This window comes from Bubalus bubalis, chromosome 3, assembly GCF_019923935.1.
Source record: "Bubalus bubalis isolate 160015118507 breed Murrah chromosome 3, NDDB_SH_1, whole genome shotgun sequence".
NCBI lineage: Eukaryota > Metazoa > Chordata > Mammalia > Artiodactyla > Bovidae > Bubalus > Bubalus bubalis.
In genome coordinates, this window is record NC_059159.1 from 174,660,482 (window position 1) to 174,682,890 (window position 22,409).

The 22,409-nt window shown below is 47.0% G+C and overlaps 1 long non-coding RNA gene across 1 annotated transcript; it reads left to right on the forward strand.

Annotated features, from left to right (window-relative positions):
* The first annotated feature begins 548 nt into the window (after positions 1 to 548).
* LOC123465616 lies at positions 549 to 15,362 on the forward strand. The gene is made up of 3 exons (XR_006640895.1): positions 549 to 752; positions 12,380 to 12,601; positions 14,988 to 15,362. It is a non-coding gene; the product is annotated as an uncharacterized LOC123465616 (long non-coding RNA).
* Positions 15,363 to 22,409: the final 7,047 nt, after the last annotated feature.

Sequence of the window (22,409 nt, forward strand, 5' to 3'; positions counted from 1 at the left end):
CTGATTCTACTAGTTCATTTCTATGTTTGGTAGCTGTTAGATCCAGACCTAAGCAGTGATTCTGCCTTTAACAGTCGAGTGGTCCTTGGAGGTCACTCAGTGTTTCTCAGCTGAAGTCTCATCATGAGGAATACTTTCTCGTGGCCTTGTTGGCATATTTGGTGAATAATGCGTACTAAGTAGCTTCAGTTGTGTCCGACTCTTGGTGACCCCATGGGCTGTAGCCCACCAGGCTCCTCTGTCCATGGGATTCTCCGGGCAAGAACACTGGAGTGGGTTGCCATTTCCTTCTCCAATGCATGAAAGTAAAAAGTGAAAGTGAAGTCGCTCAGTCGTGTCTGACTCTTAGCGACCCCATGGACTGCAGCCTGCCAGGCTCCTCCATCCATGGGATTTTCCGGGCAACAGTACTGGAGTGGGGTGCCATTGCCTTCTCACTCAATTATGGTTTAATATTTAATTAAAAGATACACATTGTATTTACTCATTACACAAGCTTGCCTTGGTCGAATCAGCCTTGTCGAAGACCCAACCCCCTCTCCTGAGAATCACCTCCCGCTTCCTGGAGCCCGTTTACTTTGCTCCACTGTCAATTTGTCACCTGCAACCAGGGGAGAGATGTGCTCAGAAGTAAAGACGTTGGGTGAAGCTTCGGTTGGTACAGGTTGGCAGCGGCCCTGGCAGTGAGGAGACTCAGCCGCTGTGGACCTGAAACCCGGACATGTGCTGCTGCTATAGAACCACCTGCCTTGGTGAGTAGACACATTATATTCCAAAGTCCACAAAGAAAAGAAACAAAAGCCCTTTACACTGCTGACTATGTAACTGGTTATTTTACAGTCATGATGCTAAAACACATTGTGATGGTCTCAACAGAAGAAACAGTAGGAGGTTCTAACCTTTGCATCATATTTGTTGGCAGATGTGTGAATTATTTTTTTTAAAAAGCTCTCTTATCTTAGGGCTGTGACCAACAGCACACCAGGCACCACGTGGCTTTTAGTGTCTGGCTTCTTTCACTTCTTCCACTGTTTTCAGAGTTTGGCTGTCTGATAGCATGGATCCATCCTTCATACCTTTTTACAGCTGAATGATTATATATATGGATGTATATGTGGATATAGCACATATTACTTATGCATTCATCAACTGATAGACGTTTAGGTTCTTCTTTTGGAATATTATGGCTAATACTGCTATGCACATTTCTGTACAAGATTTTGTGTGCACATGTGTTTTCATCTTCCTTGGGTATACACATAGAAGCAGAATGGGTGGCTCAAATGTTAATTCTATGCTTGACTTTTTGAGAAACTGCCAGACTGTATTCCAAAGAAGCAACACTATTTTAGATTTCATTTATATTTTCTTCCTTCTGTTTTCCTTTTTCTCTCTTTGTAGAATTCTGTTATAAACTGTGAATATGAATCAGAAAAATAAACACAGCTTCTTCAATAAGTCAACTGCCAAAAAAAAGAGATAGGAGGATAATTTATTAATTATATAGACATAAGAGACATTTCAACTAATTACACAGTGCTCTGAGAATGACTGTGCCTTTCCAGATGGCCAATATCTCAAATATTTGGGATAGTCTTTGGAGAAGGCGATGGCACCCCACTCTAGTACTCTTGCCTGGAGAATCCCAGGGACGGGGGAGCCTGGTGGGCTGCCATCTATGGCACAGAGTCGGACACGACTGAAGCGACACAGCAGCAGCAGGGATAGTCTTGGGCAAACCAGAGCAGTGTGTTGCCTTGTGTGATGTAGCTGGCCACTATCAATAGGAATTTAGCCAAATCAAAGTATTTTCCAACTAGATTAGTTTTCCAAGTCTTCATACCAGGTACTATTGTGCTCTTAAGTCCTACACCTATATTCTGGTTTATCAGAGTGGGTCCAGAACCACACAACAGAGTCAAAAGGAAACTCTGTTGCATGTGTCTAACTTGCACTGTGTGCTTAGTTACTCAGTACTCTCCAACTCTTTGTGACCCCATGGACCATAGCCAGGCTAACCCACCAGGCTAATGCCAGGCATAGTAATGGGAGAGGGTGCACGGTGACTGCAGCCACGAAATGAAAAGACACTTGCTCCCAGGAAGGAAGGCTCTGATAAACCTAGATGGCGTGTTGAAAAGCAGAGACATCACTTTCTCGACAAAGGTGCATATAGTCAAAGCTATGGTTTTTCTAGTAGCCATGTATGGATGTGAGAGTTAGACCATAAAGAAGGCTGAGCACTGAAGAACTGATGCTTTTGAACTGCGGTGTTGAAGAAGACTCTTGAGAGTCCCTTGGACTGCAAGGAGATCCAACCAGTCCATCCTAAAGGAAATCAGTCCTGAATATTCATTGGAAGGACTGTTGCTGAAACTCCAATACTTTGGCCACTTGATGTGAAGAATTGACTCATTGGAAAAGACCTTGATGCTGGGAAAGATTGAAGGTGGGAAGAGAAGAAAGTGGTGGAGGAAAAGATGGTTTCATGGCATCACCGACTCGATGGACATGAGTTTGAGCAAACTCTGGGAGACAATGACGGACCAGGAAGCCTGGCTTGCTGCAGTCCATGGGGTCGACCGAACAGCCAAGATTTAAGTTGTTGTTTTGGAAGCTGCCACAAGGCGGCAGCATTTCTTCATGTCCGACTCTGGTTCACTCAGGCGACCGGAGCCTTAGGGAAAATTCTGTTCTCGGATTGTCAGAGCGGAAAGTGCGGGAGGAATTATCAAGGGCTTGTTTGTGTCTCATGACTTCTTCCCCCTTACAGTTTATTCCTGAGACACATCTCAGTTCTTGAAACCATCCTCTGCGCAGTGTGCTGACACCGTAGGTGGGGGGACCCTAAGAAAGGAGGCGGAGGTGGGAGCCCCGGGGACTCCTAGAGCTCTCCCAGCACAGAGGCTGCACCGTCCGCGGGGCGCAGTGCGCTCGCTTCCTCTGCAGGACCGGGAGGTCGTGGGCCCGTGAAGAGGTCGCAGGCTCTCCCGTCCATGAGCGGATGGTTGGCCACGCGGGCCGGGATACTCTCCTCCACTCCCTCGGACATAGGGCTTCCCAGCCTCGGCCCCAGCCTGCTCGGGCTCCGGAGATCTGACAGCAGCTCAGGTAGTCAGTGCTAAAGGGGACTGGAGTAGGCTTTTTTCTTTTTTTTTTTCTTTTTCTTTTTTTGTTTTCAAGTATAATATGAATTGGAGTATGTAGATGAGTTACAATGTTGTGGTTTTTTTTTTTTTTTCCCCTTTCCTATATACAGCAACTTGATTCAGTTATACAAAGACAGACATGCGTTCCTTTACTGGTCCTTTTCCCATATAGCTTATTACAGAGGGTCGAGTAGCTTCCTTGTGCCATACAGTCTCTCTGTGGATTATTATATAAGTAGCAGGGTGCATATGTTAACATGAGCCAGTTATTTCCTCTGGCCCCTCACCTTTCTCTTTTGGTAATCATAAGGTTCTTTCCTAGGTCTGTGAGTCTGTCATTGTTGGGTAAAGACATTCATTTTGTATCCATTATTAGATTCTACCTGAAAGTGATATCATATGATACTAGTGTTTCAAAGACTCTTGAGAGTCCCTTGGACTGCAAGGAGGTCCAACAAGTCCATCCTAAAGGAGATCAGTCCTGGGTGTTCTTTGGAAGGAATGATGCTGAAGCTGAAACTCCAATACTTTGGCCACCTCATGTGAAGAGTTGACTCATTGGAAAAGACCTTGATGCTGGGAGGGATTGGGGGCAGGAGAAGGAGACGACAGAGGATGAGATGGCTGGATGGCATCACTGACTTGATGGACATGAGTTTGAGTGAACTCTGGGAGTTGGTGATGGACAGGGAGGCCTGGCGTGCTGCGATTCATGGGGTTACAAAGAGTCGGACATGACTGAGCGACTGAACTGAAAGTGACATCGTATGATACTAGTCTTTCATTGTCTTCCTTACTTTATGTCATTTGATCAGCTCTACTTTCTTTCCTGTGACTGGAAATGGCGTTATTTCATCCTTCTTTGTGGCTGAGTAATATTGTATTACTGTACAAGCACCCTATCTTCTTCATGCATTCATCCGTCCTTTTACACGTAGGTTGCTTCCTTGTCTTAGCTATGGTACCTAGTGCAACTGGGATCGTAGGGGTTCAGGTGTCTTTCAAGATTTTGTTTTTCTCCAAATCTATGCCCAGATGTGGGATTTCAGGGTCCTATGGTGATTCTGTTGAGGTTTTAAGAGAAACTCCATACTTTTCCTTCTAGTTGTTGTATCAGTGTACATTCCCAAAAAACACTGCAGGAGGGTTACCTGCTCTCCACACACTCTCCAGCATTTATTGTCGCAGATTTTTTTAAATGGCCATTTTGACCGGTGTGAGTTGATACCTCATTGGACTTTTGAGTTACCTATTTATAGAATAATGGGTTATGCTGAGCATCTTCTCATCTGATGAATGATCTTCTCTATGCCTTCTTTGGAGAAATGTCCATTTCTCCAAAATTAGGTCATTGGCCCATTTTTTGCTGTGTGTTTATATATATATACACATGTATTGAGCCGTGCAAGCTGCTTGCATGAGTTTGTTGTGATATTCTCCTTTGCAAATATTTTTCCCATCCTGAGGGTGGTCTTTTTCTTCTATTTTAGGTTTCATTTGCTCTGCCAAGGCTTTGAAAGTTAATTAGGTCCCATTTGTTTATTTTAGTTTTTTCCTTATTCTAAGAAGTGGATGCAAAAAGAACCTTCTGTGATTTATGTCAAAGCATGATCTGCCTATATACACCTCAAGAGGCTTATAGTATCTGACGTTACATTTAGATCTGTGAACTGTTTGGAACTTAGCTTTGTGCGTGGTCGTAGGGAGTATTCTAATCTCATTCTTGTTTCCCTTGCTTAAGGAGCCTGCATCCCATCCTCAATAGTGGCTGTTCCCAATTTGTATTTCCAGCATCTGCAGAAGAGGGTTCCCTTTTCATCACACGCTCTACAGGATTTAATGTTTGTAGCGTTTTGGACAGTGGCCCTTCTGACTGGTGTGAGGTGATACCTTGTTGTACTTTCAATTTGCGTTTCTCTAATATTTAGTGATGTTGACATCTTTTCCTGTGACTTTTTTACAAAGGTGTAATATAAACTTTCTCTTGAAATTGGCTTCCTGAAGGTCTTCCAAGTTTTGCATTCTTTTTCAATGACCAGTCCTGGGATATTTCTTGAAATCGGGTATTTTCGCTTGTAGCCCCACAGGCCCTGTGAATATTGTGTCCATAGCACAGCTTTTCATGCATTCTTTTTCAGTGACCAGTCCTGGGATATTTCTTGAAATCGGGTATTTTCGCTTGTAGCCCCACAGGCCCTGTGAATATTGTGTCCATAGCACAGCTTTTCATGCTGCTGTTGTTCAGTCACTGAGTCGTGTCATAAGTTGGATTTGTAAGCGTGTGAGTCTGCTTCTGTTGTGTCAATTAGTTCATTTGTGTGAACTGATAGAATACACCTGTCAGTGATATCTGAGGTTATTCGTCTTTCTCTCTCTGACTTACTTCCCTTAGTATGATAATCATTTGGTCCATCCATGCTGGGGTCATTGGCATTATTCTGTTCTCTTTTATAACTTAGTAGGGTTCCAGTGAAGAGGGGTATCACTAAGTGTTCATGTTTTGGTCAATGGACTCGAGAGGTTTATAGTATCTGACTTTACATTTAGATCTGTGAACTGTTTGGAACTTAGTTTCAGATTTGGTTGGTTGGTTGATTGAATTTGGTTGATTCCAGTGTCTTGTGTATTGTAAATCATGCTTCCCTGAGAACAGCAGCGCATGTGTCTTTTCCAGTTCTGATTTCTTCTGGAGCTAAGTCCAGGAGTGGGACTGCCAGATCTTGCAGTTTCACTACACTTAGATTTTTTTAAGGAACCTCTATGCTGTTTTCCATAGTTCCTGTACCAATTAACATCCCAATAAAGAATGAAGGGCAATTCTGTTTTCCCTGTGCCCTCTGTAGGACTTATTCCTGGTAGGTCTTTTTGATGTTGTTCATCCTGACCAGTTTTAGGTGATTCGTCATGGTAGTTTTGATTTCCATGCATTTAATATTTAGTGAGGTGGAGTATCTGTGCAGGTCCTTTTTTGATCTTATACAGTATAAGTACAATTTACCAGCTGAAATTGGTTTATTGAATGTGTGCCCTGTTTTAAATTATTTTCCAATGATTTACACAGCGACATTGTTTGATGGCAGGTGTCATATACAGTCTCACAGACCTCGTGAATTTTGAGCCCAGCAGCCCTGGTTTTAAAGTTGTTGCTATGGGGAATGGCCACAAGGGGCAGCACTTCTTCATGCCCATCTCTGGTTTCCAGGGCGAGCAGAGCCTTAGGGAAAACCGTGTTCATCCAGGTTCACCCTGCCCTGGAGCCCTCTTGGTCAATTACCGAGCCAACTGCGTCTTTACTCTTTAAAATTATGTAGCTGTCCGGGTGGATGGCATCACCGACTCAATGGACATGAGTTTGAGTAAGCCCCTGGAGATGGTGAAGGACAGGGAAGCCTGGCGTGCCGCGGTCCACGGGGTCACAAAGAGCTGGACACATTGAGCGACTGAACAACAACCAATTGTTCAGGTGTGTGAGAAGCTGACCTGTGTATTTGGGCTTCCCTCGTGGCTCAGCTGGTAAAGAACCCGCCTGCTATGTTAAAGACCTGGGTTCAATCCCTGGGTCGGGAAGATCCCCTGGAGAAGGAAATGGCATCCCACTCCAGTACTATTGCCTGGAAAATCCCATGGACAGAGGAGCCTGGTAGGATACAGTCCATGGGGTCGCAAAGAGTCGGACACGACTGAGCTACTTCACTTTCTTTTCCACTTTCCAATGTTTAGTGACAGCATGTTACCTTGGTCACCTCTTTAAAAACCCTATCTCCAAATTCAGCCATATCCTGGTGTCCCGGGGGTTCAGAACATGAATGTAGGGGGACATGACTGAGCCGTGATGTCCTGCTTCAGAACGAACTGACACGAGCCTCAGTCCCTCCTTCCCTCAAGTCCCCCAGGGGTGACATGAAGGCCGAGGGAGGGGCCGCGCCCGCCACGCTTGCGTCCCAGCTGCGCAGCCCTTCTCAGCTCTCCTTGACCAGGCAGCAGCATCTCCAGCCCTCCTGCAGAGTGGTTCTGGGGTGCAGTGTCCTTGTCCTCCTGAGGAGCGGTTCTGGGGTGCAGTGTCCTTGTCCTCCAGAGGAGTGGTTCTGGGGTCCTTTTCCCTTGTCCCCCTGAGGAGCAGTTCTGGGGTTCTGTGTCCTTGCCCTCCTGAGGAGCGGGTCTGGGTGTGGTGCTCTGTCCTTGTCCTCCTGAGGAGCGGTTCTGGGGTGCTGTGGCCTTGCCCTCCTGAGGAGCAGGTCTGGGTGTGGTGCTCTGTCCTTGTCCTCCTGAGGAGCGGTTCTGGGGTGCTGTGTCCCTTGTCATTCTGAGGAGCGGTTCTGGGGTGCTTTTCCCTTGTCCCCCTGAGGAGCAGTTCTGGGGTGCTGTGTCTTTTGTCCCCTGAGGAGTGGTTCTGGGGTGTGGTGCTGTGTCCTTGTCATCCTGAGGAACAATTCTGGGGTGCTGTGTCCCTTTTCCTCCTGAGGAGAGGTTCTGGGGTGCGGTACTGTGTCCCTGTCCTTCTAGGGTGCTCAGTGTCTGGGAAACCAGGAGCCAGCAGCCTAGTGGAGATACCAGGAACTCTCAGGGTCCTGGCAAATGCCTCTCCCACCAGACACCCCAGCCAAAGGGGCAAACCTTGGGGGGAATCACAACAGGAAGAGAGTCATGATCTCGTTTATGCTGCAGGAAGAAAACGTTGAGTTGGGGTGTGAGAGGCCCCCTGGGGTCAGGGAGCTTGGTTAGGGCCTGCTGGAGGGATTGGGCTTGGGCCAGGGCTGTGGGGGTAGAGGGGAATTAGCATGGGGACTGGCCATAGGCTCTGCAGGAGGCTCTGACAGTCACTGGAGCACAAGAAAGTGGGAGCCTGGGAAGGCCTGGGTGGGCCTCAGCAACCGGAGAGGGCGGGACCCCTTCTGGGAGTGGGGAGCAGCAGGATCTCAGCCCTCTGAGGGGCCTGTTAGCCCCCAAGATGAGATGCGGATGCAGTGGTTGGGCCAGTGCCTCTGGCCTGGGAGAGGGGCCCAGGCTGGAAATGTCGCTGGAATCATCACAGGAAGAGGAAAGGCCAGGAGGGGGCAGGGGTTACAGCGGACCATGTGCAGTGGCTGCAGTCCTGCTGGAACCGACTCAGAGCCCAGAGCAGTGGCTGCCGGGAGCTCAGCTTCACTTTCTTATTCCTTTGTAAAACTACTGTGTCAGAATTAGGGACACCGTCAGGAGACTTCAGAGCTCTGCGGTGCTGTGACATCGTCAAAGGGTCCCAGGTGGAAACAGAGCCACCGCAGGGCCCGCCTGTGTTCCCAGGAGGGAGGCGTCCCGTCAGGGCTCCGGCCTCACAGCCGTCACCAGGGAGCTCCTGCCCTCAGGACTGGCTCCTCGTTCCCACCAGCTGCCGGTCAGAGGCCCAGGCACCCGCATCCTGGCTCCAACCTCCCGGACCTGGCTTCTGGGACAGCTTAGGGGTAAGCAAGACCCTCACACTCCTGTGCCTGCCTGGGGTAAGAACGTCTAAAAATCTGCACCTCGCAGACTGTGCAGGGCTGAGTGTTTCCAGCAGGTATAGGGGAAAGATGTGGTGAGGTTCCTACATGTGCAGGGCCTTCCCAGCGCAGAGATCTGTGCATTTCCCCGGCCAGTCAGCTCCCCCACGTCGTCCTTCCAGGAAGCCCAGATCCAGGGTCACGAGGGCAGAGGCCGTCTCCCTGCTTGTCTGTGACTTCTCACCCCACGGTGAGGAGCCTGGCTCCCACCATCTGCCATTTATCTTTGCCTTGCTCCATTCCAAAAGACACGTGCAGAAGTTTCAGCTTTCTTAGGTACTGCAGCCTGGAGAGAACCCCATAAAATAAGCCCACTGTTTATGAAAGATCCATTTTGCCTTTAGTCTACACATTCTGTTAATCTCCAAAGTTGAGTCAGCACCTTTTGCTCCATCCCTTACACTGAGGCTACTCTATGTGTGTTTCTATTATTCTGAGTCCAAGCACACTCCGCTGGCTGCACAATAAGCCAATGAATCCGAGAGACGAGGTGTTGAGACAAAGAAGAAACTTTAACTGGGGAGCCAGCAGACCAAGAAGATGGCAGGTTAGCACCTCAAAATAACTGCCTTATTGGGGTCCAGATGCTGGGTTCTTTTATAAACCAGAGAGAAAGAAGCAATGAGGAACTAAAGTCAAATGCAGCATAGAGAGGGAGAGGCAGTGGGGAAGTAAAGGGAAAGGGCCTTCAGTCTTGCAAAACATCTCCCACAGAATGTGCAGCCTTGGAAGGGGTGTGGGTAGGGACAAACTATTCCTCCATGAGCTGAACAAAGGCGCTTTAGTTCACAGTCAAGCAGAGGGGTAGGGTCCTCCAGGCAAGCCACTGAGCATGATTATAATAATAAAAACAAAAAAAGCGAGTCACAAGTCACAGAAACAGCCTCCAGCATGGAGTCGGGTTGGCTCTCTCCCTGCCACACTACTACAGCTACATACTACCACAGCGTGCATTCCACTGCTGCATCCAAAATAGCTAAATGTGAGTAGATTTTGTTTACCCCTCGGGCCACACAAATCTGTGGGCTCAGACAAAAACACAGGGACAGGCTTTCCATCCTACAGTTGAAGAGGAAAAGTTAAAATTTTACATAACCCCCTGCTCCTTCTGCCTCTGTAACTCAGCTTGCTTCTTGCAAAGTCTGGATCACATAGGTCACGTAGTCTCAGAAAGCAGGGACTTACAATACTAGGAACCGGAGCTTATCTCACTCACCCTTGTCCTGCTCTTTGCAATGGCCTAGCCCAGGGACGGTGGAGCCTGGTGGGCTGCCATCTATGGGGTCGCACAGAGACGGACACGACTGAAGCGACTTAGCAGCAGCAGCAGCAGCCCCTGTAAACCTGCTTAATCATGCCTGTCCAGGTCAGGCATCCCCCTCCCCATCTTGATTGCTATTCTCACGCACGAGAAACCCCTTAGTTTAAACCAGCCTATTAACAGCTAGTGTTGCCTACTATAGTCTGTCTAAAAACTCTGTAACCCTTTTGTTCGGGGCTCAGAGCTTGGAGTGTTAACTTCTCAGGGCCTGCCAGCATAATAAACCTGAGTTCTCCAACTCTCTAAGTGTGGTGCTTGGTTTTTTGAGTACTGGTTTCTGCAACAATATGTCAGATAAGATTTATTCTTTTTTTCCCCATGGGTTGATGGCTCATTCCTTTCTATTGCTGAGCAGTATTCACTGCATGTGTATGGGAGGAAAAACCATTTTCCTCTAACCTAGGTGGTTAGTTGAGACTTTCCCTGTAAAAGACAAAAAAAGACAAATTACCAGGAGAAAAACAGAAGTTTAATAGCATGGATACCTCCTGTATATATGGAAGTTAACCAAGAAAACTGAGTCACTCCCTTAAGTGTCCAAAGCCATCACCTTAAATGCCATCTTCAGACACAAACAAAAGACCTTGGGGTTGTGGGGGAAGGGGAAAGCCAGTTATGGCAGGCTATCATGCAAAACACAGTAAAGAAGGGTATGGGTGTTTGCAGATTGAAGTCAGGACTTATCCATTGATAAGAGTTACTTGAGATTTAATCATCTGCTTATTTCTGGTGGGAAAAGGGACAGCCCTTAAATATGGAGAATTCTCTATTGTAAATGTCCTTCTCAAAAGGACAATTACTATTTAGTTTTCCAAGATTCCTTTTTTTAAAAAACATTAGACTGAAATAATCTTTATGCCAGAGAGTCATATTTTGGTCAAGTCAGGTCTGCTGGCATAAACTTCTAGGATTTCCTTGTAATCATGTGAAGGCCCACCTTCTCCCACAGGAAGGAGGGTGGCTGGATTCAGGGCCTGACAAGGCTGAATAGTAACCTGGAGGTTCTCACATAACAGTCCCTGGTATTGAGTAATCTGGGATGTCAACAGCCATTTATGGGGGTCCCCTCGCAGGGGAGTGTTGACCTCATGTGGGACTTTTATGATCAAATCTTGGCCCAAAGTCAGCTTGGTTGCCTCGAGGACCAGTAAGGCAACCACAGCAACTGCCCATAAGCATCCTGGCCACCCAGCGGCAACGTTGTCCAGCTGTTTCAGGAGAGAAGCCACGGGTCTGTCCCGTGTCCCCATAGTCTGGGACGACACTCCCATAGCCACCTTGTTGTTTTCAGTCATATAAAGACTAAGTGGCTTAGCAAGGTCTGGTAGGCCCAGGGCGGGCCTGATGTAATTGTACTGGGTTTGAGTTCTGTTACCACTGGGACTTGTTTTGCAAGCCTGGGGGTGTTGTCTTCCACCCAGACCTCAGGGAATTGTTGCATTAACTCTCTCTCTGTCTCGAATGTTTAGCCCTTCCAGGAGATCGTGCAACCTCCATTCATCTTGAGGGGTTACCGAGAGGAAGAGTAAATGGGTGGTTGAGCCCACTTGAAGAGTGGGCCTTTCATGGGAGGGAAAGGTCACTTTTGCCCCCAATTTATACAGCAAGTCTCTTCCCAACAAAGGTTCTGGGCATTCAGGGATGTATAGAAGTTCATGAGTCACTTGGTGCTCCCCTCCCTCATCTGACATTTTCGGAGTAGGCTTGAGACACAAAGACTGCATTTATCACCATCTAAGACCCAGCAGCCTCTGGATCTGTTGGCGTTTAAAATCTACAGGCCTCGCACAGTCTTTCGTAGAAATCGGAGGGTGATTTGCTTTCCCTTTGAATCACTTTGGAGGGTTTTGCCATACTCGGAGGTTTTTGGGCCCCCCTCTTGAGACCTTGTAAAATAGCCACATGATATCTCTCCAGGTGGCCCCTCCCTTCCTCTGTGTTACAGTCCCAATTGGGCCTCCCTCTCATCGGGAGTGGCTGGCTCTACCCACCACTGCAGGTTTGCAGTACCCTCAGGTGCCATTTCTCTTAACCATTTTCTGGCCTCAGTTAGGATCCTGTGTCTTTCCTCAGTGCTGAAAAGGGAGACTAGTAGTTGGATTATGTCATCCTATGTAGAGCAGTGGGTTCAAAAAATAGTCTCTATTAGCCTAATCATGGCTTGTGGCTCCCCCGAGTATGATGGAGTGTGTCTCTGCCAGTTTAATATGGCTGTAGAGGAAAATGGCTGGTAATACTAGGCTGCAGAGGGCTGATGGTAGTGCCCACATGCGTCCTGAACCGGAGGCTGCTGTAGCTCTCTGAGGGGCATCTGTAGTGGGGTTCTTTCCTCTTGCTCCTTGGTGGCATGCAGCCTCTAATTTCTGTGTTTTCTTCCCCCTCCCCATTAGTACTCACCGGGAGAGGTGGATACAATCTAGGAGGTCCAGCAGAGGTGGAATTCTGGGGGCATTGACCAGAGGTCTCCATTGCTGGGATCAGAGCCGGCCGAAACGGCAACTCTACGATCTCCAGGAGAGTTGGCAGAGGAGCAGCGGCTGCTTCAGGAACTTCACCCAGCCCTGGATCAGGTGTTAGGCGGCCTCCGGTCCTGGTGGAGCACTGGGAGGGAGGTGTGTCATTATCCAGTATTGGGGAGGGGGCAGGTCATCTCCATCCAAATCCTGTAGAATTTCCTTTTTATCATCAGTCAATTTTTTTTTGCCATTAATATTTCCCCCTTTCCCTTCTGGATACAGAACCTTGTCCAAGTAGGAGGGTCTTGAGCTAACCCTAGCCATGAGTCAATATATGGATATTGATCCAGGTGTCCTGGCTCTCCTGTGACTACTGTATAGACTGTCTCCACTATTTTTAAGTTCATGGTGTCCTTGGTGGCCATCCTACTCCCATAGGGGACCATTCGACCTCATGGAGTATGTGGAGGTGGTTAGGCGTCATCTTCATCCCATCAGTTCAGTTCAGCTGCTCAGTTGTGTCCGACTCTTTGCAACCCCATTATTGCAGGACGCCAGGCCTCCCTGTCCATCACCAACTCCCGGAGTTTACTCCAACTCATGTCCACTGAGTTGGTGATGCCATCTTATCCTTCGTCGTCCCCTTCTCCTCCTGCCCCCAATCCCTCCCAGCATCAGGGTCTTTTCCAATGAGTCAACTCTTCGCATGAGGTGGCCAAAGTATTGGAGTTTCAGCTTCAGCATCAGTCCTTCCAATGAACACCCGGGACTGATCTTTAGAATGGACTGGTTGGATCTCCTTGCAGTCCAAGGGACTCTCAAGAGTCTTCTCCAACACCACAGCTCAAAAGCACCAATTCTTCAGCGCTCAGCTTTCTTCACAGTCCAACTCTCACATCCATACATGACCATGGAAAAACCATAGCCTTGACTAGACGGACCTTTGTTGGCAAAGTAATGTCTCTGTTTAGAATATGCTATCTAGGTTGGTCATAACTTTCCTTCCAAGGAGTAAGCATCTTTTAATTTCATGGCTGCAATCACCATCTGCAGTGATTTTGGAGCCCAAAAAAATAAAGTCTGACACTGTTTCCACTCTTTCCCATCTATTTCCCATGAAGTGATGGGACCAGATGCCATGATCTTCATTTTCTGAATGTTGAGCTTTAAGCCAACTTTTTCATTCTCCTCTTTCACTTTCATCAAGAGGTTTTTTAGTTCCTCTTCACTGTCTGCCATAAGGGTGGTGTCCTCTGCATATCTGAGGTTATTGATATTTCTCCCGGCAATCTTGATTCCAGCTTGTGCTTCTTCCAGCCCAGCGTTTCTCATGATGTACTCTGTATAGAAGTTAAATAAGCAGGGTGACAAATAGACAGCCTTGACGTACTCCTTTTCCTATTTGGAACCAGTCTATTGTTCCATGTCCAGTTCTAACTGTTGCTTCCTGACCTGCATACAGGTTTCTCAAGAGGCAGGTCATTAAATCCCTTGACTCAGGATATCTGGTTTTCTTTAACAATAGTCTTTTGATGTTCAGACTGCCTGCACTTTGTTACAGAGTTCTGTGTAACCTGGCTCCTCCCTTCACCTCCTGGGACCAGTTCTTTCAGGGTTGCTTGAGATGGTGTCTCCTGGGCTTGTAGTCCTAAAAATTCCCACCGAATAAAACATAACTCTCAACTTTTAGGTTATGCGTTTTTTTTAAGTCGACAAGAATATTGTAACTTTGTTCCCATTTTCATTGTTTAAGGAACCTTCACATTGTCTTCATGGGTTTCCCAGGTGGCATTAGTGGTAAAGAACCCATCTGCCAACACAGGAAACATAAAAGACGCGGGTTCAATCCCTGGGTTGGGAAGATCCCCTGGAGGGGGACATGGCAACCCACTACAGTATTCCTGCCTGGAGAATCCCATGGACAGAGGAGCCTTGCAGGTTACAGTCCGTGGGGTCGAAAAGAGTTGGACATGACTAAAGTGACTTAGCACGCATGTTCTCTCCCATAGTGACTCTTCCCAGTTGACATTCCAGCATCAATGGAGGAGGGTTCTCATTTCTCCACACCCGCTCCAGCCTTGGTTCTTTGTAGAGCGTTTGGCAATGGCCATTCTGACTGGTGTGAGGTGATACCTCATTGTAGTTTTGATTTGGATTTCTCTAATATTTAGCAATATTGACATCATTTACTGTGATTTTTTTTTAAAAGAGTGTGAGTGTGAAACCTCTTGTAATTGACTCTTGAACGCCTGCCCTGTGTTTTGATAAACACTCCTAGAACATTTCCTGAAGCCGGTTGTTGTTTACTCACAACCCCATGGGCCCTCTGAATATTAAGTGTCCATCAGCACAGCTTTTGACGTTGTTGTTATGAAAAACGGCCACAAGGCGGCAGCATTTTTCATGCCCCTTTTTCTTCTTCTTTCTGTGCAATTTCATTTGGATCTTACATTGGAACAGAGTTGATGGCCAATGTTGTGTTTGTATAAGGTGTACAGGAACTTAATTCAGCCATGCATAAATACATATCTATTCTTTCCAGGTTTTTCTTCCCATATACAGAAGATCCTAAAAGGTAGTGAGAAGCACGAGTCAGAAAAGAGAATAAAAATGCATCAAGATATGGTGGAGGTGTTTGAAACAAGTGGAAACCCAAGAAATGTAATCCTGTAGAAGCAGGGCTCTACAAATTTAAAGCATGGAAACTGGATTCTGGAATTCTTTACAGTGGGCGCATTTTCCCTAAGAAACTGCTAGAGAAGCCACCTATTGGCTTTGATTTTGAAACGGAGAAAATAATCAAACAGTGAGAAGCAAAGAGTGTATTGGAGGATAAACACTTTAAATTTATGCAAAGCCTTGCCCAAATCTTGTTAGGTGTTGTGGGTGTTCCCAATAAGAAAGAAATTCCACTCACTGTCCCCAGGACTCCTGCCTTTGTTTGGAAGAAGAGAACCCAAACCCACCCAAGAAGATGAGGTTGAGGAGCAGCCAGTAATGATAAGAACCCAACAATCGCCCATGACGGAGGACCTTTGAAGTCCAAAATCCCGGTGAGAACTGTGGAAATGCGCCCTTTCTGTTTTGATACAAAAATGTCACTTATAGAAGGAGAAGAAATTAAAACAGCTGCAGAAAGGGGAGGTGGCACATTCTAGGCACTTCCTTCGCCTCATTTTACCACCATTAACCTGCAGGAGAAGAACATGAAGAACACGGCTCAGGCTGAACCTTCTGCGTGGAGCCTGGCAGAAGAGGCGCCTGACGGCATACACTTGGGTTCTCTCCGTGCCCGGAGACAAAGAAGGCTCCACCCGGTGTCACGGACACCGGCAGAGACGGCTGGAGACCCCGGGTGGTACTCACACAGTCAAGGGCCGCTCACTCACAGTAGTTCGCGTGGCTTCCATCCTCCTCCTCTGTTTTATATGTCAGGATATATAGTTGATTTGGTTTGTAATTTATTCACTTGAAGTGTAATTTTTACTGCTTTTACCCTTCGCTTTTTATATTTAAAAACAAAGATACTTGATTTAGTTTATAGTTTATGTCTGATTCTTTCCTCCTCTCTGTGCAAAGTGAATTTGGAGTTAAGGAGCCCTTTGCTGTGAGGGGGAGCCTGCTTAACCGCCGGACGAGGCAGAGACCTGGCTGCGTGTCTCTTACCGAGGCTGTCTACCACTTCGGGCGGAGCTGCTCTTCAGGCACCGTCTTCCCTTGTTGGCACTGACGATGAGGGAACGCTGAGCAGGGCATGTTTTACGTCCCCCTGTGACCTGGGCTGGAATCAATGTTTGTCTTACTAAAAATTAATAAAGGCAGTTCCATACTCCTCTCCACAGTGATTCTCAGCGTTTACATCTCATCAGCCCCATGAGTGTTCTCTTTTCCTCCAAGTCTTCCCCACCATTTTCCTTTGTAGACTGAGGATGGCCTTTCAAACAGCTGCAGTGTTCCCTAGCCGTGGTTTTGATTTGCACGTCTCTAACAATTCCTGATGTGCAGCACGTTTTCATGGGCTTTGATTTTAACTAGCGTGTATGGAATTGACTGTGGAAATTTTCATCTTCATAGTCTACCCAGTTTTTGTTTTCAGTTAGTTACCCATGGAAACTTCTAAAGTGCCGGTATCATTTAGAACCCAGTAGTCCTTGTAAATATGAAGTGTTTATGAGTGTTGTAGTGAAATAAGAAATAGTTTTTCCTCTTTTGTCTTTTGAGTCCTTTTCTACTTTAACTGTTCCTGATCTACAGCCTGCATCGATAATTAAGTCTCCTTCTTTTCAGAAGACTAACCTGTTATGTAAGCTACATCCTGCACCTATGTGTGTGTGTGTGTGTTAGTCACTCAGTTGTGTCTGATTCTTTGTGATCCCATGGACTGTAGCTCACCAGACTCTTCTGTCCATGAAATTCTCCGGGCAAGAATACTGGAGTGGGTTTCCATGCTCTCCTCCAGGGATATCCCACACCTATCGCCCTCTAACTCTGCATGAGCCATATTTCACATCTATTATCTTTTAATTTTATGCTAGTCACATCCTGATGCTTAACTTTATGGTGCTCTCTGCAAACCTCTCCTTATAGTTTTTCTCTTTTTGCATTACAGAAAGAACGCCTCAACGCAATTTACAAAAGACAATGGCCCCAACTCCTGCGACTGCCTGCTGGACCCGTTGCTGGGCTCCCTGACGCCAGCCTGTTGACTGTTTTGAAACAATGCAAAAAGAAAGAATACAGGATCCTTATATGTTTGCTCTTTATTTCCAACCTCTGATGATGAGCCCCAACTGTGTGATCCCCTTGATTCCCCATCAGGGGAGACACAGTTCTTGAGACACAAGTCTACTGTGTTCTCTCCTCTTCCAGCTTGGGGATTAAAGTTATCTGTTGCCGAGGTCCAGCCCCAGCTGATCCAGGGAGTTCGAAGCGGGGACAGCGTCGGCGAGGATCAGGATACAATAGCTTCAATTAGATATTAATTAGAGATGTAAAGAGTAATAGAATGAGGATAGCTCAGTAGAAAATTCAGTTGAGAAAAGAGGCTGAGTAGCTTGGTTTACGCGGGAGACCAATAAAACTTCAAGACAAGAAGTTTGTACCACTTACGTAGGCTGCAGGCATTCTTCCATTCTCCCGAAGGAGAGGAGACACTGAGGCCTCCCTGGTTGGATCTTAGAAGCCCAGGCAAAATTAGTAAGCTTGGTGGGTTCCGTGCTCCAGATGGAGACTCAGCCAGAGTTTGAGAGAGAGAGTGACATGGGGAGACCAGTCTTTCGAGGAACTGATCGCAATTCTTTATTTTCCATGGTCTACTTTTATACACTGAGATGTTATGCAAAAGTCACGTGGGGTCAGCAGTCCTGACTTTTATCAAAGTCAGGTGCTTCATACAAATGTATACAGAGGTCTTAGGGGTGTTACATCATCTTCTGGCCAGGGGGCCTGCTGACAATTTATGACCCTCTCCTTGTGACAGCGGTCAGTCAACCAGGACACTTATTTTTCCAGGGGTGATTATTCTTAAAACAGACTCCAGCTTCTGAAGGTACCAGATAAAGTTACATTCCTATAGGGTGAGGGTGTAGTGGGTTTTAATTAAGGAAAGAATTTGCTTAGCCTAAGGTCTAACGTGATTAATATCAAAGGTTAATACTTATTTCTTCTATATATTCATTAATGTGTATAAGGGCAGGGGATGTGGAGACTTAGCAGTAAACATTGGCTCAACAAATGAAAAACCCTTCACCAATACAATTTCTAATCAGCCCCCTATACTATACTAATAGTTTTCTAACTTCTCTGAAGAACCTATTTTTAGAAGGTTTAAAGCATCTCATGCCTCTCATGGTTGGGAGGCTGTGAGCAATCACATGTGGCCAGACAAGCCTGTCAGGCAGGCTAGAGAACCTTCAGAGGAGTTTGTAGGTTGAAACACTCTTGTCACACCCAGGAGTTTTTATTAACTGGAGCTCTAAGTTAACTCTGTTTCCAAAAGAGGTGGTGGGGGACATCCCCCCGTAAAGTCAGAGGTGTAGGTGAGAGCACAAAGTAGTAAAGTAGGCAGGCTCTGGTTATGGGGTAGATGCTCAAGAATTTCCAGGGGGACTCCTGAGGCTCGATCCCGCCTTTGCGTACGTCGAGCCTCCTTCCTCATGACCATTGCCACGGGTGGAGGTCCTGACGCCGGCTCCCAACAATCTGTCTATTTCCTCCAAAAAACATTTGTTTCCACAAAGGTATAAGGTTCCTATGTTCTTGTTCTTTTTTGCATTGTTTCAAAACAGTCAATAGGTTAATCTTCTGAAAAGAAGGAAACAGTTATCAATGCAAACTGTAGATAAGGAACAGCTAAAGTAGAGAAGGAATCAAAAGGCCAAAGAGAAAAAAACTTTTTTCTTATTTCACTGCAGCATAAGCAATAGCTTTAAAGTTTCTGTTGCAGGAGATGGCCACAAGGAGACAGGATTTCTTCATGGCCTACTCCTGTTACTACAGTAACCAGAGCCTTAGGGTGACTCCTAGTCCGTGGATTCTTCTGGCACATGCCAGAAGCCTGTGGCTCATTAATCCTTGTTTTTCTTTTTTAAAGTTAGTGTTTACTTCCTTTGGAGGATAGCTGACTTACAGTGCTGTGTTTGTTGGTGGAGAGATTCTTCATCAGTTATCCCCATACACATTCTGATTCATCTTGGTTTTTTCACATAGACATTATTATAGACTGTGTAGTACAGCACCCTTTCTACAGTAGGTCCGTGTCGATTCTATATTCTATATGTATTTGTGAGGATAAATGAACCCAGCCTCCTAATTTATCACTTCCACCCCCCACTCTCCTTCTGTAGCCATGTTTGTTTCCTGACTGTGCGAGCATTTCACTTTTATAAAATAACTCATTGGTATCAGTTTCTTCTTCTGAAGTACATCGCTCACTATAATTGTTCTAGTTCTAGATCATCCCTGCAAATGGCAGTATTTTCTCATGGCTGAATCATAATCCCTTCTATGCATATATGATTTCTTCATTCATCTGTCTGTGTACATTTTGGTTACTTCCATGTCTCAGCTGTTGTAAATGCTGCTGCAGTGCAGGCTTGTGTGCGGTGTTGTTCAGTCGCTACTTCTATCTTGCAAAACCCAGACAGTCCCCGTGAGACACTCAGTCCCCATTCCCCTCCCTCAGCCCCTGGCACCCACCATCGTGCTTTCTGTGTCTATGGAGCCATTTGCTCTAGGGACCTTGTATGAGTGGACTCAAACATCATTTGTTCTTCCGTGTCTGCCTTATGTCACTGAGCATAATGTCTTCAGGGTCCATCCACGCTATAGCCTGTGTCAGAATTGCCTTTGTTTCAGGCTGGACAACATTCATTGTGTGGATGGACCATGTTCTGCTTGCCCATTCTTCTGTCGAGGGACACATGAAATATCTACATTCATCTCTCAGGTCTTGTAGTACTTGTGGAATAACTTCAGAAAGTCCCATCATCTAAAAGTCATTCACCATTAACTACTTTATAAACTTTTTTATTTTGGAAACCATCGAAGCTCAGAAGAAGGGAAGAATGCATGTGAGCTTCACTTGTGTTTAGGAACGAGCACTTTAGGGTATTCATTTTATTCCCCGTTTGTGTGCTATGCGTGTGTGTGCATCTGTTGGTGGACACGTGCTCTTTGTGTGCATGGTGTAGGTGCACAGCTCATATGTGTGTGGCATGGGAGTGTATGTGTGTGTGGTAATGGGTCATGGGGTGGGGCCTTGGGGCCCGAGGTGGGCAGGCGGGCACAGGTGGGAGCTCCCCCAGGTGCTCTGCTCTGATGGCGTCTATGCCCCACATCTGCCCTCATTCTCCACTTGGATGCAGCACGGTGCCCTGTGGGAGTCAACCCCGGCATGAAGTCACTTGACCAGGAGCCTAGGAGGTGTCAGGCCCACTCCCCCACCCTGCGGGGAAGCAGTACCTGGGCGCACTCCATCCCTAACTGACCAGTAGGATGGACAGACCCACTCTCCCCGAGGACGCTGCAGGACTGTCCTGCCTGGGTGACCCAAGGAGCACCTCCTGCTGGGAACCCGGAATGCTGCAGCCGGGCCACTTCCGGTCTGTCCTCGCGGGACGCTGGGCTGTGCTCCACTGGGTTCCTGGCTTTCCCCGGGCCCTGACCACCACATGGTTGCAAAACCTGGTCACAGTTTTGTTTTGCCTGCCAAAATGTGTAGTGACAAAGCTTTTGTTCCTTTTCTGATGTGGGTGAAGTGTGGAGCCAGTGATGATTTCTTCAGGAAAGGTACGTCCCAGTTCTCACACGCAGGTGAGCCCCTGTTCAAAGATGAGAGACCCTGGGGGTGTGACCTGTGCCTCCTAGGAGCGCAGCCCTAAGCTACTTTGAACCTGGCCAAGTTCTGTTTACATGGTGGATTCAGACCTCTCCAAGTCCTGTCTACACTGATTATGTTTATACATAATCAGTTCTTCTGCAGTGAGAACATTTACACCTGGCCGGGTACTCTGTGCAATAGGACATGGAGACCTGGGTGCAGACTGGGCCTGTCCTCTGTCCTGGAAGACTCTGTGCCTGTGTCTGAATGTCAGTGCTCAGATTTCTGGGGTCTGGAGCTGAGGTGGGTTTCTCTGGGTGACTGTGGGCTTCCATGGCCCTCCCAGGGGTCAGTGCTGAGGTAGGGCTCTTAGTCTTTCCCTCTGACAAGTTCATCTCCTCTGGGGCTCATTGAGACAACTCAGATAGGCTACCTGGTTGTTGTTGTTCAGTCTCTAAGTGTGTCCAACTATTTGTGACTACATGGACTGCAACACATCAAGCTTCCCTGTCCTCCACTGTCTCCTGGAGTTTGCTCAAACTCACATCCATTGAGTCGGTGATGCCATCCAACCATCTCATCCTCTGTTGTCCTCTTCTCCTCCTGCCTTCAATCTTTCCCAGCATCAGGGTCTTTTTCAATAAGTCAGCTTTTCCCATGAGGTGGTCAAACTATTGGAGCTTCAGCTTCAGCATCAGTCCGTCCAATGAATATTCACAGTTGATTTCCTTTAGGATTGATTGGTTTGATCTCCTTGCAGTCCAAGGGGCTCTCAAACATCTTCTCTAACACCACTGTTTGAAAGCATCAGTTTTTCGGTGCTCAGCCTTCTTTATGGTCCAGCTCTCACATTCATACACGCCTACTGGACAAACCACAGCTTTGACCATATGGACCTGGCTTGTTTACATATTGGAGGCCCACCGACCACAGCCAAGGTGTCCTGACCGAGGGAATATGTGACCCCAGGTAGGGGGGTCTGGGGACTGAGTCTCACCTCATCTGCATGGGCCAGAATCATGTGCAGAGGGAGACCATATACTCAAAGCTAAGAAAAAGGGAAGAATACATGTGAGCTTCACTTGACTTGTGTTTAGGAATAAATGCTTTACAGTATCATTTTATACAGGCCTCTGCCTATTTCCTCTTTATCCCTGAGTGGTTCCCCATCCCTGGGGCTCCTGGAGACTCCTCAGGTGAGCTACCTGGTAATTATTCCAATTCACCAGCATGAGCATTGGGGAGAAGGGAGCAGGTTTATCTGGGCAATTGATTATCCGGGCACATGGACCAGCAAAAAGCTAATGAGCAGCAGGTGAGGTTGCAGCGGTGATCTCCTTCCAGTAGACCTCCATACTCAGCAGAGACCAGACCTACCCCTCCTCTTCCAGCCCAGCATTTGATGTGTTTTCACAGAATCTCAGTGGGATAACAGAAGACCCAGACTGCCAGCACCATGGCAGTGTGTTCAACATTATTATGCAGCTGTAAAAACAGTTAATATCACACAGAACCGAAGGGAATGTGGGAGAGCAGGAGGGGGAACCTGGGTCCCCAGTGAGACCCTCTCAGCGAGGCTGGGCCTGGGTTGGGCTGGAGGGTGTGACTGAGAGTTTGCTGGACAGGATGCCACATTTAGAGGGC